General features: G+C 46.4%; 1 pseudogene; it reads right to left on the reverse strand.

Moving 5' to 3' along the window:
* Positions 1 to 336: 336 nt before the first annotated feature.
* The window catches only part of LOC141088730 (calpain-1 catalytic subunit-like), a 35,519-nt pseudogene continuing 16,436 nt past the window's right edge, over positions 337 to 19,419 (reverse strand).

Here is a 19,419-nt window from a genome sequence, read left to right on the forward strand (position 1 = left end):
ACTCTAGTGCTACCTATTGGAAGTAGCAATCCTAAAAGTCAATGTTGAACCTTTAATGAGCCTTATCAAATGACTTAGGATAATAGCCAAACCAGAATCTCAATTTGCAGATACTGTGTTTTGGGGTACTGCTCCTCATCAATGCAAAGTGTGAGATCTGGTTTTGCTGTGTGAGAGGTATCCGACCGACATCCAAGAATAATTTCTTGCGGAGAGTGGCATTAATTATATCTAGATTTGCAAAGATGTTAGACACAGAACCCAAAAGACTTGCAACAGTATTTGCAGCAAAAAGTGGTCTTACAAGGTATTGAATCAGGGGGGCTAAATACAGATTTATATTTTTAAACTATTTAGAAAATGCTGTATCATTTTGTTTATCAGTTCATTTCTTTGTGAAGGATCCACACTGTCCCACTCGCTAGAGTTGTCGCTCCATGCTCCAGTCCACTCCACCTCTCCTCACGGGTTCCTCATCCGAATTAGCTTTGTGTTCTGACCTCTATAGTTGATCTCCTTAGCTCCAGTAACAGAATAGGCATGGCATTTAACCAGTTTTTTGAAGGTTATGGCTTCCATATCATTTGCACTTGTTATATCAATGGAGCAGCCCATGAGGGAACCCCACTCTAAAGCCTTTAAGATGATGCCATACAGGTCCGCGGGAGGCTTCTTCAGCTCATACCACTCCTAACTCCTTCGGTAAAGTCTTCAAAGCCTTCAGAAGTGCTTCCCCCAGACAGAGCTTCGTAACTCCCGTTAGCTTTCGCATAGGCCTCCACCAGGAGTCACTCCAGAACACATTCCCCGCTGCCGAGTGAACGAAGACAAGTTTTACATCCTTAACTGGGAGCAGGTCATAAACGACGACATCTACCCATTCACCAAACTGCTATAGCTGAAAATGGAAGACTCCAGCATAATTCTCCTGAAAGCTCTGACCATGAGGAACCACACAGTGAAGTAAAATGTCGTTCAACGTCAAGGAGGCGATGGCAGCAAGGAGCCAACAGTCACCAAGAGCTCCTTGGCAGATGTCTTTTCTTGTTGCACCATTCACGATAAACTGGGGGTTTGACATAAGTTGCGTATGTCTGAGCCATTTAACTCCATAAGTTTTGGATGAGTTTGGACCGAGTTCTTTAAACCCCAGGGAGTACACAGTAGGAGGAAAGGTCTCATCCTTAAAGAGAGTTCCACTCTGTAAACACTCCTGCTGAATCCTATCAAAATCCTGCCCTAAAAACTGCACCGCTTTTTTATGCTTTCCTATGCTCAGCTCTTGGTTCCTCCGCTGAGTCCCATGGTCTTCTGCTCTCAGAGCAAGATGTACTTACTTCTCTTCGGTCTGAGCAACCGAGAAAATTTTTTCCCAATCTGAAATCCAGGCCTTCTCCAAATTTCCAGCTCAACTCATAGTTCTTGCACATGTAATTTCTCAACCTGTATCTGTCCCAGCGGATCCACGAAGGTGCGATGGGGATCCAAAGCTGTGCCGTATGTTCTTGGAGCGGTGCCTACATTACTTCAAGTGGCATGCTTCCCATTTTGCCTTTGATTGGGTAAATGTAGGATTACTAATGTCCTACCTAACAGGAGATGCCTTGGAGTGGCTTAACCCTCTCTGGGAAGCAGGGGATCCCATCACCACGAGTCTTCAGGCCTAGTACGGCGTCTCCTGAAAAGTCTTCCCCCCAAGCTTCCAGAAACAGACCAGACGAAAAAGACCTGTGGGAGAACTGTGGCACTCCTGAGGCTCAGTCGCCACAGAGGTACTGCACCTTCTCCTAAGGTGTAGTGCCCCACCATCCAGGTAAGGTGGGAACTCCTTTCCACGCTCCAACACTCGCACCCCACACACCAGGGTAGGTCTGTACAACCACATTGCGTCTCAGTGCTTAGGGAGTAGCAGAGCACCTTTGGTGGTTCCCTGCTTGGAACACTGTACGTGCTGGGAGGTGGGTGGTGTTAGAATACATAAAAGACTGGGAAGGTTTAGAATTAGAGGTCAGTCAGTCTGCGGAGTCAGTCAGTCGGGGAGACTGAGGGAGGAAGCCACTCGGAGAGGAGTGGGGATCCCTGGAAGAAGGGATGAAGGAAGGAGTGCTGCAGCTGCCTCAGTGACCTGAGCCAGCTGGCACGGGAAAGGAAGGAAGGAAGAATGACACTGATCTGTAACCTAAGCATCCATAAGAAAGAGAGAATAGTACGGAACGAAAGAGAATAGAACAGAGAGGACGTGCTTTGGAAGGAAGCACCCTGCCTATAGGTTCTAAGTGCAAGGCCGGGGCCCGGTCCCCGAGGTTGTATGGACACTTAAGGTTCTGCAGCAGACACCGGTGGAGTAGTTGGCTGTAAATGCACTACTCCCATCTAAGACTTGGGGCACAACAGCATTTGGATAGAGAGCCGGGACTCAGGAAAAGGGAGTTCCCGAAGCAGGCTACAGCTGTCTGCCGTACAAGGAGAGTTCTTGGCAACATCTGATGAGAGGAACTCCAGTGTAACTCAGTACTAGGAGATCTTCATACTTTAAAGCGCTATAGAGGAGACGTTCAGAAAGGTACATGTTGGCGGAGTGTTGGAGGGGAGCCTACCATCTTGCCTGGAATTTGACTGAGTCTCTGACCAGGAGGACACGGCCTGGAGGCAGGCACCTCTGTGCACTACAGACTGTGAGTAAAGCTTTGGAACTACAAGCCCCGGTGTCCTCCATTCATTATCGTGCCTACACCCTCAGCATCACTACATCTGGGTACCAGCTCCTATACTGCCTGTGCTTCTCCTCATCCATTACACCTACACTGCCCTGGGGCTACAGCTCCACCTGTGGGGAGCTTCACCATCTTGGCTGCCACACACCACCAGCCCCAGAGGATCTGCAAGCAGCGTCGGCTTAACACCTCACTTGCCGAACACCACAGGTGGCGTCGCAAACTATTCATTCAAACTAACTACAATAAAAATTCCCCCATTAATTGGGCGCCCAGGGCCATGGACCGGGTCACCGCCACTGTGACACATCCCGCTGACACCGGCCCGGTACCGAGTACCCCGCAGCCCTGGGAGGGCGACCCAGAACCGTCACATCCGTCCATGATGTCTATGACTCTTTGGTTCCACAGCCTGCCAAGATGGCCTTCCTTGTAAGATCCAAGAGGTCTAATAAAAATGGACTGCCAAAGCTTCAGCCGGAGTCCAGTCCTGAGAAGGAACATCCTGGCGGTCTCTGCCCTGTGAAGCCTATACTCCAAAACCTTGGGCCAGGAGGAGAGGTGGCCCTTGATGAGAGTACTCCCTCTCCATCAAAATCAATGACTGTTTCTCTGTATTCTGGGAGCTTTGGTGTCTTCAAGCTGCAAGCCATACGGAGTCAGTGTGTGATCTCCGTTCTTCAACTCCAGAACCCGGTATGGGCGTTGTCTGGTGATTGTCGAGCCCTACTCAAGAACAGTCCAGTCCTGCAAGGACAACTACAGCTCCAAGTCGGAGAATTATACTTGAAGAAGTTCATCTTCCATATGCTGTCTGGAATGCCCATGGGACATTCAGAGCTTATAACTCCATTACCCATTCAGGTCTGGAAACCCAGCAAGGTGCTTTGGTTGAAACAACCAAGTTGAAAGAGGTATCTGGTACCCATGCATCAGAGTCAGTTAGCAGTCTAGACTTCTTTCTCTGGTCTGCTAGTCAGCGAGTCTAAGTGTAATGACGTCTCCAATGAAGGGGAAGCATTGGTGTTCTCTCTACATGGCTCCAACGACTATACCAGTGTTCTGTTCCTAGGAGCATCCCTGCCTCTTGATTGTCTTCCTCTGGGTAACGGGCTGGAGATGCTTCCTGAATGTATGCCTTCAGCTCCCATGTGGCCAGTGCGTGAAGATACCAAGACAGAGGTTTACTCATCCTCTAACCTGGAGGAGGTGGTCAGTTTTTTCAGGGTAAAAGGGCCAAAGATGCTTCCTGAAGGTATGCCTTCATCTTCCATATGGCCGGTTACTGAAGATGCTAAGACAGAAGTTTGCTCATCTCTGCTTTCCACCAATCTGGAGGAAGAGGCCCAGGCTATTATGAAGGTTGACCTCGTCGAGTACCAAGTGACTTGGCATTCTGTGATTCCTGATGGCATGCCTACTTCACTTTACCCGAAGGCTTTCGTGATGGCCTGGATTGTGTGTCGCTGCATACTCCTTCTGGCAGGCTTGAAGAAGAGGGACCTTAAAGAAGGGGGTACAGTGACAACCCTGCTGGCATCAATGCATGGCCTCCCATCCCCCATCAGCCTTACTCACTACTCCGGGCCATGCTGTGAGTTCTGTCTGCTGCCAGCTCCATTCTGTATGCCTCTTGCCTCCTGCCTGATCTCTGCATACTTCCTGGCTGTGTGCATAGGGGGCGGCGCCGATACTCTCTGGTTCTTATAGAATCAGTGTGCACCTGCCTATGGTGTCCCCAGCCAATTACCAAGAGGCCTCTGGTATTTAAGGCAGCTCAACTATTTCCCTCAGTCAGTGCCTTGCTGGTGAGGTGCAAGGCCTGTCCTGTTTCTGCCTTCTCTGGGGGCTGCATACCCAGATCTGTTTCCGTGCGCCTTGTGTCTTGTTTCCGCCTTCCTGAGGGCTGCATACTCAGGCCTGTGTCCTTGTCCTGTATTTGTCTCTGTGTCCGTCCCTGTGTGTACTGTGTTCCATTCCTGCATTTTATCCTGTTCCTATACCTGACCTTGTCTGTACTCAGTCCTTACCTCTGTCTGTTGGTCTCCTTCTCTGTGGCTCCTTTCCCTGCTGTGTCTATCCTTGTGCCCGCTCCATCTGCACCTGCACCACCTACCTGCGGTTCCCTGCTCTGCACTTGCTCCGCATACCTGAGGTTCCGTCCTGCTCCGCATACCTGCGGTACCATCCTTCTCTGCACTCCTGTGGTTCTGCCTTTTGCTCCGCACTCCTGTGGTTCTGCCTTTTGCTCCACGCTCCTGCGGTTCTGCCTTTTGCTCCGCGCTCCTGCTGTTCTGCCTTTTGCTCCGCGCTCCTGCGGTTCTGCCGTTTGCTCTTTGGTTCTGCCTTTTGTTCCGCACTCCTGTGGCTCTGTCTTTTGCTCCGCACTCTTGCAACTCTGCCTTTTCTCCATGCTTCTTGCAGTTCAGCTCGCTGCACTGCAACCAGCGACTCTGTTCTGCTCGCCGCTCCTCCAGTCTGACCAGGTTCCTACCGGTTCCCACACACTACTCTTACCTGTCCGTGTTTCTGTCCTTCCTGAGTCCATCCCTGCTTCTCCAGTCTGAACAGGTTCCTACCTGTTCTCATAAACTACTCATTCCAGTCCATGTCTCTGTCCTTCACTATTCAGTCCCAGATCCTCCCCTTCCTGTATCCCACTCATACCTGCCTATGTTCCTGTCCTACCTGTACCGGTTCCAGTCCCGCTAGCCGTGCCCGCCTGTCCTGCCAGAGTGCCAGCCATGCCCACCTGTCCTGCCAGAGTGCCAGCTGTGCCCGCCTGCCTGTGTCTCAGCCATGCCCACCTGTCTGCCAACAGTACCAGCCGTGCCCGTCATTGTGTCAGTCGTGCCTGTCTGTACTCGTCCGCACTTCACATAGTGATTTGTTCCCCAGTGGGATCAGCAGCCACAGCCAGACACCACACTGGAGTGGTACCTGGCAGCTACCTGCCGCACAACCCTGACCTCACCATCAGACGTTCCAGTGAACACCAAGGTAGCTGCTTATTCACGCCCTTTCCAGGGTAGTCTGGTTTGTGGCACAGTGGAGCCACAACCCCACGCTCGCTCCAACCAGTCAGGGCACGAGTGTTACACTTTACCATTTACAAATATTTGCTAGTTTGATATATCTGATATATCCAATAAAATCCAAATATAATACATTTAAATTTGTGGGTATAGCGTGAAAAAATGTGAAAAATTCCATGGGCTATGAATACTTTTTCAAGGCACTGTATATTCTTTTTCCCTACATCCATTACAGCAGAAAAACATATGGTCTCCCCAACATGTGGTAATTTCTCCACCCTCTGAGTTGTTAAGACACTTGGAGCATTTGCTCAAGCATAATTCTGTAGACTGATGATGCAACCACTCACAAACCTCCCAATTAATGGAGGGGTGGTTGCCTAGCATTAACAATGCACAATGATGAGGCTTACATAGGATGCCAGTCATACAGATACGTGTAATGCACAGTGTCTGGCTTACAGCCTATTGATGATGCCCATATTATTGGATCAGTCAGGCTGCCCAACACTATATAAGTGCACCCCACAAAACAGACGCCACAGTCCACCTGACCGACATTAAAAAGCTTTGCTGTCTCCTGACAAAAAAAAAATCTTATTTTGGCCAATATATGCAAGCTAATAACGCAAAACGACTCACAGAAGGACATAGATTCAACCCCAACATAGGACTTTCCTAGTGGCTGGTTTCTGTGTGACTGAGGCCTCCGAGTTTTGCAGTACATACTGCCATCTTAAGAGAGGAATTAGGATCTTCTCCATGTTTGTACTTCTGACCAGGCTGCCGCCTACTGGTAGGTTTATTATGTCATTTTTATTATGCGCCTCCCGTGCTGTGTTGCACTGTTAGTGCAGTACTGCAGGATTCTAGAGGTTGTCTGCGCTCCCTGCTGCATTCAACAGGTTGGCTGTGCCTTGACTTCTGCACAAGCCTAGATGTTGCCTTATCAGTGCCTCTGAGGTAGGTGAGGAGGTGGAGGATGTCTTCTGTAGTCTCCTGGACCCTGTCAGTCTTGCAGAGTGCTCCTTCTAAACATTTGTTTTTACTCTTGCTGTGTTCTTCTGCCACCTAATGATTGTTTTTTATATTACATTCAAGGCCATAAGTAAAATAAATCATAGTGTGTTATGTTTACACATTTGTCTATCATCTATTTCTGTCTGTCTGTCTGTCTGTCTATCTATCTGCTAAAAAATCTGGGGGAAGCTTGCTATGTTTGCTGATGCTGAGTAATTGCTGACCACTGGGAGAACTGCTCTTTCCTCCTACCAGCAGTGATCTATCTGAGCAGTGGAGGGCAAGAGAGAAAGCTGTGAGCACCTGCATGGATGCTGCATAATAATAATAATACATTTTATTTCTATAGCACCGACATATTCCGCAGCACTTTACATTTCAGAGGGGATTTGTACAGACAATAGACATTACAGCATAACAATAATCACATAGATTATAACAAATACCAAGAGGAATGAGGGCCCTGCTCGCAAGCTTACAGTCTATGAGGAAAGAGGTAGACACGAAAGGTGGGTGGTAACAGTTGCCCTGATTGTATGGACCAGCCATAATGTTAAGTGTGTAACAGTACAGACACAGAGGGCTAACGGATGAAAAAGCATGCGGGAACATGATGCGGGGAACCTGGTTATGGTAAAACTTTTGGCTGTGCCACACAGGGATAGATTAGGTTAATGAGTTGAGGCGATAGGCCAGTCTGAATAAATGCGTTTTCACGGCACGCTTAAAATTGTGGGGATTGGGGACTAATCGTATTGACCTGGGAAGTGCATTCCAAAGAATTGGCGCAGCACATGTAAAGTCTTGGAGATGGGAGTGGAAGGTTCTGATTATTGAGGATGCTAACCTCAGGTCATCAGCAGATCGGAGGGTGCGGGTAGGGTGGTATACTGAAACAAGGGAGGAGATGTAGGGTGGTGCTGAGCCATGGAGGGCTTTGTGGGTGAGGGTAATAAGTTTATACTGAATTCTGGAGTGGATGGATAGCCAGTGTAATGACTGGCACAAGGTAGAGGCATCGGTGTGATGATTGGTGAGGAATATGATCCTAGCTGCAGCATTCAAGACAGATTGGAGAGGGGAGAGTTTGGTTAGAGGGAGACCGATTAGAAGAGATTTACAATAGTCGAGACGAGAATGAATAAGAGAAACAGTAAGAGTTTTTGCAGAGTCAAAAGTAAGAAAAGGTCGAATTCTAGAAATGTTTTTGAGGTGCAGATGACAAGAGCGAGCCAGTGATCGAATGTGGGGGGCAAAGGAAAGCTCGGAATCAAGTATGACCCCAAGACAGCGAGCATGTTGCTGGGGAGTAATAGTGGAACCACAGACGGAAATGGCAATGTCGGGTATAGGTACATTAGTAGAGGGAGGAAATACAAGTAGTTCAGTCTTTGACAGGTTCAGTTTCAGATATAATGCATGTAACTGAAGAACATTTCAGTTCATACAGTCAGTCTTATGCCTGAAAAAATATCAAAATGTGGTAATGTATGTGTAAGGAGAAAGACCGGGCTGTGGGCACCTGTACTGTGCCAGTCCGGAACTGTCAAAGCTGCGTCCCAGGTTGTTTGGTGGAAGAAATAGGGGACTGGACAGACCTTGTGAAGCAGGGGGCATGGCAAAGAGGAAAGTGCGCAAAGCGACGGGCAGATTTTCAACAGCAGAGACAGGGCAGGAAGGTGTGCAGTGTGCTCCGCTGGATGTGCAGCAGCCCTGCAATGTACTGTGGATGCCTGTACATGAGTGCGTCGCTGAGCCCAGCAGCAGAGGAAGAGCCGTGGGCTCCAGTAAGTCTAGTGCTGTGCACGGGCATAGGAATGGGGGCCGTGTTCAGGACTATTCATTGTGGCCCTCTTTGCTGGACAGCACACCGCAGACCCCCTTGTTGATAGACTGTAAGCAGCTCTCTTGATTTTGGCTGCACAAGTTTGTGGACTAATTGGCTCAACGGGTAAAAACCGTAGACTGCCTGTTGCCGCCAGAAGATATACTGTGAGCTGTGTAATCTCCCCTGAGGACACTGCACTGACCATTGCTGGGACTACCGCCCTCATCGGATCATCCATGACCAAGGAAGCCTCTGGCACGATAAGTTAATTGCTTGGACTGTTGTCGCTCTGTGGTTATCTTTTTCCCAATCATTTGCCCCTTTAACCGTTTATCTCCATGTGAGGAGTATCTTGACAGTTAAATTAAATTGTTAACCCTTGCTCTGCCTTTCTTGCATAACTGCATCCCGCAACCTGCTTATATATACACAGTGGCGATGATTAATTCATACAGGCACTGAGTACGCGCTGGAAGACAATGCGCCAAATTCAAATTCATTAACAGGTGCATGCCACTTAATGAATTCAGAACGTCTTATCATTGCCATGCGCTTAGCCAGATATGATACTTCAATGAAGGACTGAAGTAAGCATGTCTGGCATAAGAAACCCCAAAACTTATGCTGAATTTGACAGACTGGTGTAACTACACCCCATCCAGACTCTTTCCAAGTTTTACCCATTTTGGCAGAGATGCTTAAAACTGGCATTAAAACACAAAAAGCCACAACATTTTTTCACTACTCCATGTGGCGCAAAAAATGTGTGATTTTTCAGATTGCATTCTATCATTTTTTTTTGTAAAAAAAAACAACTTTGATAAATTACCCCCCATGTGTTGCTTTGATAACGTAGCTGTGCTGAGTACGTTCTGTCTTATCTGTGTTTCACAGCATTTCATTCTTCTGTGCCAAATTTATCATTTTACTGTTCTGACATATTTCATTCTTCTAAGCACAAACCCCATACAGTTTAGCAGACCTTCTACTTTATTGTATATAAAGCAAAGCTTATTGTGTACTATACATGACCATATACGTGATGTGCATATGCGTGTGCTGTAAAGCTATATGTGTGTAATACACATGCTACAGAGAAACACTAAGAAATAATTTAACACCTCCCTATATTCAACTCTGCTTAAAATTAGTGGTATTGCTTTCTTACAATATATTTACTCCTTTAACCTCTTATATTTTTGAGCAATGTAGGGTTTTTTAATTCATTACTTTTTTAATCTTTTTCTCTTGTTTTATGTCGATGCAGATGCCAGGCCGTAAGTTTGACCCAAGAAATAGCTTGGGAAAAAGGCGTCATCTGGTGTGGATGGGATGCAGCACTCCTCTTCTGGATGGAAGTGACCCATCCTATTGCAGGAATTATATGCCTGATAACTATTGATGAGTGAGTATACTCGTTGCTTGGGTTTTCCTGAGCATGCTCGGGTGTCCGACGAGTATTTTGGCGTGCTTGGAGATTTAGTTTTCATCATCTCAGCTGCATGATTTGCGACTTGTAGACAGGCTGAATACATGTGGGAATTCCCTAGCAAACAGGCATTCCACACATGTATTCAAGCTGTCTAGCAGTCGCAAATCATGCAGATGAAACGACGAAAACTAAATCTCCGAGCACGCCAAAATACTCGGAGGGCACCCGATCATGCTTGGGAAAACCCGAGCAATGGGTATACTCGCTCATCCCTACTGATAACCCTTCTGACAACCCTACTAACATCTGTTAGTTGTGTGTGTTAAGGATTACAGGAAGATAATACTGGTACATAGAAATACCTCTGTACATAGCTGTGTTTATCTACCTATAGGTGCGTAGGAGAAAAGGTCAGATTTCCTACAAAACTACTAAGAAATAGTAAAAACAATTACAAAAATGTCATTTTTCTCTTCTTGTCTCCCCAGGAATTGAACCCACAATCTCTATCATTGCAGGCAGTAGTTAAAGCTATTAGCCACAATCTATACTTGAAGCTGCAATGCAGCCACTATACCCATTGGTACACAGAGAAACAGCTGTATATAACAGTATATTTCTATTTCCCTGTACCCTGGAGGAAAAATAAAAATAGATTTTTGTCTTCCAATAAAATTACTAAAAACAATTACAATAACTTTTACTGTCTTGAAAAAATAATAAACATTTCAAATCAGCAGATAACAGACATATTTGGGGTCCCTGTAACTGTAACAGAACACACAATACAGTGATCAGATTATTTATGGTGATCTGAAAATGGCATGATTGATTTTTTTCTCTATTAAACCCATAAAAAATGTGTTAAAAATGTAACCCTGAGGCCATGTTCACACGTAGTGTAAAAAAACCATTTTTTTCTACTGTTTTTTTTCTACACATTTTCTGCAGGTGTCCGCACCACGCAACACAATAACGATCTCCTCTGATTGTGTGTTTGCTGCTTTTCTTTTATGCATTTTCCCCTTTATTTGATGTGTTTTTTGGTGCAGATGTGAAGCAAGGTTTTTAAACCTTTTTTAGTAGTATAAGAAGCTTTGATTCTGCACTTAAAAGTACAACATTTTTATTTTCATGTGTTCTTTTCAAGTTCCATATAGAAACCTATAAAGAAGAAAAAGTATCAAAACCACACCGTAAAACAGCATTTTTAGACGCATTGAAGAAGGAAAAGGAAGGAGTTTTTTTTACTAGTACGTCTGCGTACAGAAATCCGTAGAGCATTACTAGAACAGCAAGGGTCGGGAAGGGGTTATAAAGGAGAGAAATTCATTGAGCGATTCGAGCAGGGGGAGGGGGGCCTTATATGCAAATTATGTCATCAATATAACATTTCCACAACACTGAATGGTGTTTGAAAAGAGAATTAAACTAGACTAAAAAGGAGGACATGGAGTAATTTACATATGGTGGTTACATTCTACCCCATTGCGATCCCTTGCAGTTGTAAATAGAAGGCATTATCAAATAAAAAATAATTCTTAGTGAGAACAAGTATAAGCAAAGCTATACCACATTCAATGCCCCGGGGTCCATACAGGATTGTACAAGTAAATTATGGATGGATTTGATTCTCCTATTATGTGGACTGGAGGTATATAGGCTACAACTCTAGAACGCTAGAGGTATAGAGGCTATTAATATTAAACATGACTAAAATTGCCTCAGAGGAAATCTGGCCCAGATATGAAATTGGTTGGAGAAAGGCACCTGTTTCTAGTATAAAAGAAGTACTGCATTTAATAAGGGGGTCAATATCTGCTCCAAAAAGATTGAGGCTGTGTGCCCACGTAGCGATTTTTAAGCGTTTTTGCCGCGATTTTCGGCGCGAAAACATTTAAAAATCGTGTACAGAACGCTCCCCATGCATTCCTGTGGCATTCCACACATGTTATGCTAATGCTGTGCTTTTTTCCGCGGCGGAATCGCATCGCGGAAAAAATCGCAGCATGCTCATTCTTTTGTGCGGAATCGCAAAGAATTGCCGCGAATCCGCACCCATAGGAATGCATGAGAATCGCTTACTTCCCGCATGTGGCTATGCCCACCATGCGGGAAGTTAAGCGTCTCATGTGCGGTTGGTACCCACGGTGTGGAGGAGAGGAGACTGTCCTCCAGGCCCTGGGTACCATACCCCTGTAAAAAAAAGAATAAAAAATAGCGTTCCCAGTAATGCCTTGCGGCAAGGCCCTGTAATGACGTAGTCTCGCGTGACTCTAGCGGTCTCGCGAGATCGCTATAGCAGCGCGAGACCAACGTCATCACAGGTCTCGCAAGGCATTACTGGGAACGCTGAGGCCCGGGAATGCAGCGCGGGACGCTGGAAGGTAAATATACCCCGATTTTTTATTTTTTTTAGCATTTTAACATTCTATCTTTTACTATTGATGCCGCATAGGCGGCCTCAATAGTAAAAACCTGGTCACACTTGTCAAACACTATGTTTGACGAGTGTGACCAACCTGTCAATCACTTTCCAAGCGATGCTTCAAATCGCTTGGAAAGTGCTTGAATATCGCACGCGAAAATCGCGGCAAAATCGCAATCATAATCGCGGTGAAATCGTGCGGAAAAAAATGCGCGATTTCTGGGAAGGAGTCTGGTTTTTAGTGAGCGTTTTAAAACGCTACATGGGCACATAGCCTGAAAGTGGTGAGGACAGAAAGTCAGTGGAAATGACAATTGGACGACCAGGGTTTTTTCCAAACATTTTTGAATTTTGGCAACTACTCGATTGGCGACTGAGATATTGTTGCCAAATAAAATGGCTCTGGAGGAGCGGCAGTACCTTCTTGAGGGAGCAGTCCATCCAGTCGTCATTCATACAGACCATAAGACTCTGGCCTACCTGCAGTCCGCACAAAGACTGAACCCACGCCAGGCTTAGGTGGTCACTATTTTTACCCATTTTGATTTTATCCTGCATTTTCCGCCAACTGACAAGTACATCAAGGTTCATGTACTTTCCTGCCCCTTCCTGCTCATCTGAATGTATGAAGAGTCAGGTGGACAAGAGCCGCTTATGTCCACCTTTTTATAGTCCAGGGGATAAGGCGTGGTCATATTTTAAGTAGAGATGAGCGATTTTGCCTTTTTTAGGGTCGAGTCGGGTTTCATGAAACCCGACTTTCTCAAAAGTCGGGTCGAATGAAATCGGCCGACTATAGGGAAAAGTCGGGGATCCGACTGAAACACGAAACCCAATGCAAGTCAATGGGGATGGAAAGTCTGCAGGGAGTGGAGGACAGTAAACACACCTACAGTGCCCATTTCAATGCCAAAAATATCAATTCTTATTACTGAAACTTGTCAACCTTAATTTACTTTATAATAATAGTTACGCACTGAAAACTGGGGGTTATTTGGATAAAGTTGAGGGGGGGTAGGGCTGGCTCCAGGTTTTCATGTACCCTGGGCCAAAGAACTCCCCTTTAACACATACCACAACTCATGATGCTCCGATACGGCACAGAAATATAGGTATAGTACAATGACAAATACTTCACTGCTTACATGACATGACTGATCTATTTTAAATTCTACAATAGCTCAAAAAAAGGACAGTATTTTACTCCATACAGTATTATGGCCATCACATTGTGCACCATACAGAATAATGAGCCCCATATATTTCTCCATACAGAATAATTGGTCACATATAATGTTCCATACAGTATATGATGAGCTCAACATAATGCTACAGTACATGGACAATGCTCCAGTGTGTTATGGGCCAGGCCCAAATAATGCTTCATATATAATGGGCCCCATTTCTAATGCTCCAGTGTATAATGTGCCCCACAGATGCTGCTCCAGTGTCTGATCTGCCCCATTTAGAATGCTCCAGTATATGATGGGCCCCATGGATGGTGCTCCAGTGTCTTATGGGCCCAAATAATGCTCCTTATATAATGTGCACCATTTCTAATGCTCCAGTGTATAATGGGCCCCATAAATGCTGCTCCAGTGTCTGATGTCCCCCATTTTGAATGCTCCAGTATATGATGGGCCTCATGGATGATGCTCCAGTGTCAGAAGTCCCCCATTTGGAATGCTCCAGTATATGATGGGCCCCATAGATGCTGCTCCAGTGTCTGATCTGCCCCATTTAGAATGCTCCAGTATATGATGGGCCTCATGGATGATGCTCCAGTGTCAGATGTTCCCTATTTTGAATGCTCCAGTATATGATGGGCCCCATTTTTAATTAACCCAGGCATGGTATGTGAAAAGAGCTCTATGGAGTAATCTGAAGTGTGTGCTGCCGCATCCTTCACTTTTGGTGTGGATGAAGGACACAAGGAAAGTGGTTGCTCCTGACCTGAAGCCTGCACTTACGACTCAGTGCTTGCATTTTTTTAAACTTAAGAAGAGGAAGCGGTAGAGCTGGAGGCTGTTTCAGCAATGTAAGCCAAAAACTCTTCCTGATGCTCCAGCTTTAAAAGCAGTCTACCTACTCCCACAAAAACGGAGCCTTACAGGCTTTCCAGAGCTACACCATGATGCAGGCTCAACATCTCCTGCCTTAGTTGCTATTGTGTTTTTGGCACTACCAGCAGATGCACCACCACCACCATCAGTACCAGGTGGCCGCCCACGTCTGTGTCCTCTTCCACCAAACTTCCTCATGTTTTAGAAAATTGACCCAAAAGACCAGCAGATATATGGTACTGTATCAGAAGCGTACAGCTCTATACAGTCTAGGGATAACAGTAAATCTCCGTATATATTTCATGAGTCATACACAGACGCTCACAGGCTCAGTATGGATTACCCAATAAAATAAAAAGGTGAAAAAGGGTACAGTATCACCAGATACAAGGTATATATAGTATAGTGTAAACATTCTGAATCTCCATATACATTTCAGGAGGCAGACACAAACGCTCTCAGGCCCAGTATGGAGTACACAAGAATATGAAAAGCTGTAAATGGGTAATGTAACACAAGCATACACCTGTATACAGTGTTGGGCAAATTTGAAATCTCGGTATATATTTCTGGAGTCACCCTCAGATGCTCACTCAGTCTGGGTTTGACCATAATAAAAAATGTAAAAAAGGTACCGGATAACAAGATAGAAAGTATATATATTATAGGGTACAATTGAAATCTCCGTAAACATAGTCCCGTAGTTACTCTCAGACGCTTACTCAGTATGGATTTGACCATAATACTAAATGTCAAACAAAGGTACTGTATAACAAAATACAAGTTGTATCGAGTATAGGATAAAAATTGTTATCTCCGATTCACCGTATATATAGAAGTCGTAAACCACACACGCTCACTCACTATGGATGATACTGTAATACAAAATTTGGAACAAAGTTACTGTATCAGCACATACCAGGTGTATCCACTCTAGGGTCTATTCTTCCGGAGTCAGACACAGACACTCACAGGCTCAGTATGTATTACACCAGAATTTAACACGTAGAAAAAGGGAAAGATAGTCAAAGCGTACAACAGTATTCAGTGTTGTGGTACTTTTAAATCTTCGCATATATTTCAATCTCAGTAAGCCAGTCCAGACTCTCCGCTACTGGAAACTACATGAATACAAGTACAGACGGAAATTTGAGTGTTATCAGAAATTTGGGAATTACTCATCGTGGGAAAACCTCCTGGTAGATGTTGCAGAGGCGATGCAGACCCTCAATTACTGTGTCTGTGGAGACAGCGAAAATGGTTCTTTGTGAAGAAAGGATTGCTTTATCGCAGTAGCGTGGATCACATCACCGTTACTCATCTCCTTCAAACTGTGATCACAGCGAGAGATGTACACATGGTCCTCACTGCCTATCATGATGTGTCTGGTCATTTTGGAGTGCCAAAGACAGAAGCCACAGGCCGCAGGCGATTCTATTGGATTAGCATGAGAGGAGACATTGAAAAATGGTGGCAGGAATGTCACACGTTTGTGACTATCACAACTGTGAAAGGTCATCATAAAGCACCACTGCATCCGCTTGTAAGTTGACGTCCATTACAAATGGTAGCCATTGATCATCTGAAGGTAGAGGCCAGCAGGACAGGGCATAGCTACATCTTAACCATCATCGATCAATACACCAAATTTCTAGTGGCCATCCCTGTGAAAAATTTAACTGCCCAGATTACACAGCGGTGGAGCAGGGAGAGGTAAGTATTGCAACTTGCAAGTGCTGTGGCCATGACCATGCAGGGGGGGCACACTCGTGGTCGACGGTACTGGCACAAGGCCCCTCATAGTACGCTGGTGTGTCTGACGGTGAGTGGGCCCCCCCACTGTCAGAGACACTGTATTGTATTATGAGGGGCCCTGTGCCAGTGCTGTCGGCCATCTGTGGGCCCATCCACCTGTTCAGAGCAACGGTACTTGCCCGGGTGCGCCAGGTGTTGACCCCAGCAATTGGGGGGGTGGGCAGCCCACTTAGGGAGGTTTAAAAAATGGCATATGTTGATGTGTTGGCTGGACATTCAGCTGCTGCAAAGGGCAGAATTGGGCAAGTCCGAGGAAGAGGAGGACACAAGCGAGGCAGTTTTCTGGGAACCTGTGTGTCATCAGGGGAAGGTGGGACAAAATCCTTTGCAACCCATGCATGGTTCATTTTAATGAAGGTTAGAACATTAACATTTTGGGAAGACAGACAAGTCCTTTTTTCTGTCAGGATTGATCCAGCAGCACTGAAGACTCTTTCAGATAACACACTAGCAGCAGGGCAAGCGAGCTCCTGTAAGGCATATTGTGCCAATTCAGGCCAGGCGTCCAGTTTAAAGGCCCAATAGTCAAAGGGGAATGACTTGTGAGGGAGAACATCGATATGGGAGGAGAAGTAGTTTGTAACCATATTTGACAACTGCTGTCTCCTGTCACTTTTATTCGATGCAGTATTAGCAGTCGTGTGAGTGGTACTTGAGAAATCATTCCACAACATGGTCATTAAATCCCTGTCTCCAATGCCACTTTGGCTGTGTGCACCGCGAACACCTCTTCCATTGTGCCCACTACGGCTAGTGGGAGAAACAGCACCGCTGCTGTGTGCTTGGAAAGCCTCAAACAACCTGTTTACCAGAGTTGCTTGTTTGTTAGCCAATATTATCTCTAGGTTCTCCTGTGGCATGATGTTTAATTTGACTTTGTAGCGTGGATCGAGGATGCTGACCAGCCAGTAGTCGTCATCTCTCATCATTTTGGAAATGCGAGGGTCCCTTTTTAGGATCTGCAAGGCATAATCGCACATGTGGGCCAATGTTCCAGATGTCAATGATGCACTGCCAGTGGTGGGTGGAGGAGCACTTTCTGGCAAATCCACATCCCTACAGTCACGCACAAACACTGTACCTGACCTTGGAACGCCAACATTTTCTCTTGCCCCCTGAGACGCATCCTCCTGCCCAAAATAATCATCCCCCTCCTCCTCCTCCTAATCTTCCTCTTCTTCCTCCACCTCGTCCAGGACAGTTCCCTGACCAGACAATGGCTGACTGTCATCAAGGCTTTCCTCCTCCTCTGCAGACGCCTGATTCTTAATGTGCATCAAACTTTGCATGAGCAGACGCATAAGTAGGATGCTCATGCTTATGATGGCGTCGTCTGCGCTTACCAGCCGTGTGCATTCCTCAAAACACTGAAGGACTTTACAGAGGTCTTTCAGCTTTGACAACTGCACACCCGACAATTCCATGTCTTCTGTCACGTGCCCCGTCCTGTGTGACATGGCCAGCAGGCCGGTAACTAATACAACAGGACACGGCACATGTCCAGTGTGACGTGGCCCGCAGGCCAGTAACTAATACAACAAGACACAGGGGATAGGGAAACATTTACAATGGTGGGCCCTGCGATAGGGAGCGGGGGGATGTGGAAACCTCCTGCACTCCCCTAAGTCAGTGTCCCTAACACTCCTAACGTTCCCTATACAGGCTCCTCACTTGTCGCCGATCACGAACCTGTCACCCTAGCAACCCTACACCTATCCCTTGCTAGGGAGCTGGGTGGCGCAGGCACTGGCCCCTCCGCTGTACTAACACCAACATGAGGAAAAGTGACAAACAGGGAAAAACTTAGCTTTGCTCTGATGCACTTGCTCCAGGCAACAGAGTCCAACACCTGATGCATCTTCCTCCCACCGTGTCCAACACCTTGGTGCAGCTGTCCAGCAACGGAGTCCAGCACCTGAGTGCAGCTGTCCAGCAAGGGAGTCCAGCACCTGAGTGCAGCTGTCCAGCAACAGTGTCCAGCACCTGATTGCAGATGTCCAGCAAAAGAGTCCAGCAACTGAGTGCAGCTCTACACCATAGCTGCCACTCCACCAAGCTTTGCAAGAATTCTTCACTGACACCATAGCTGCCACTCCACCATGCTTTACGCGAACTCCTCGCTGACACCACAGCTGCCACTCCAGGACTCTGAATGAGCTGTCCTGGACTCTCCTCAGCTCCCTCCTTCACCCAGCATGGTTGGAAAAGCCCAACAATATCACCAACGCTGATTGCAACACCTGAGACTCTTTTATAGCAGAGCCAGCAATCACACCTGTATTCTAATCATGTGCACTAAACTAAAGAAACAGAGTGCAATGACGCTCACCACCACCGGGGGAAAACTTAGAACAAACCACACCACAGTGCAATAATCCTAATGGCCATCGGGAGCAAAACCACCTTTAGCACAGCTAAAGGAAAAAAAAAAGTTACTTGAACATTTAATCTGTCAGATACAACCTGGATCATGACATCTTCCCTCAAACTGCCTGCCTGTGTATCCTCCCACAAATACATTATAGCCTGCCTCTGTTCGCACAGCCTCTCAACCATGTGCAGGGTGGAGTTCCACCTTGTTGCAACGTCTATGATTAGGCGTGCTTGGGGAGGTGGCGCAATCGCTGCAGCTTCTGCATACGACTGGAGTGTACGGCCGAGCGATGGATGTGCGAGCACAGTCTTCGCACCTCATGGAGCAGGGATATTAACTCCGGATAATTATTAAGGAAACACTGCACCACCAGGTTCAAAGTATGAGCCAGGCAAGTTATGTGTGTGAGTTTTGCACCGGCTATGGCTGCCACAAAATTACGGCCGTTATCACTGACTACTTTGCCTGCCTCAAGATGTAGACTGCCCAGCCATGACTCTGTTTGTCGCTGCAAGTAGTCGGCCAGTACCTCTGCGGTGTGTGTGTTGTCGCCCAAAGACATCATCTTTAACACAGCTGTCACGTTCCCCGTCCTGAGTGACACGGCTAGCAGGCCGGTAACTGATACAACAGGACGCGGCACGTGTAATTATCATATGTGACGCGGCCCGCAGGCCGGTAACTAATACAATAAGACAGGGGGAATAGGG

This window comes from Dendrobates tinctorius, unplaced genomic scaffold (genome assembly GCF_039654945.1).
Source record: "Dendrobates tinctorius isolate UK_male_01 unplaced genomic scaffold, ASM3965494v1 ptg000040l, whole genome shotgun sequence".
Taxonomy (NCBI): Eukaryota; Metazoa; Chordata; class Amphibia; order Anura; family Dendrobatidae; genus Dendrobates; species Dendrobates tinctorius.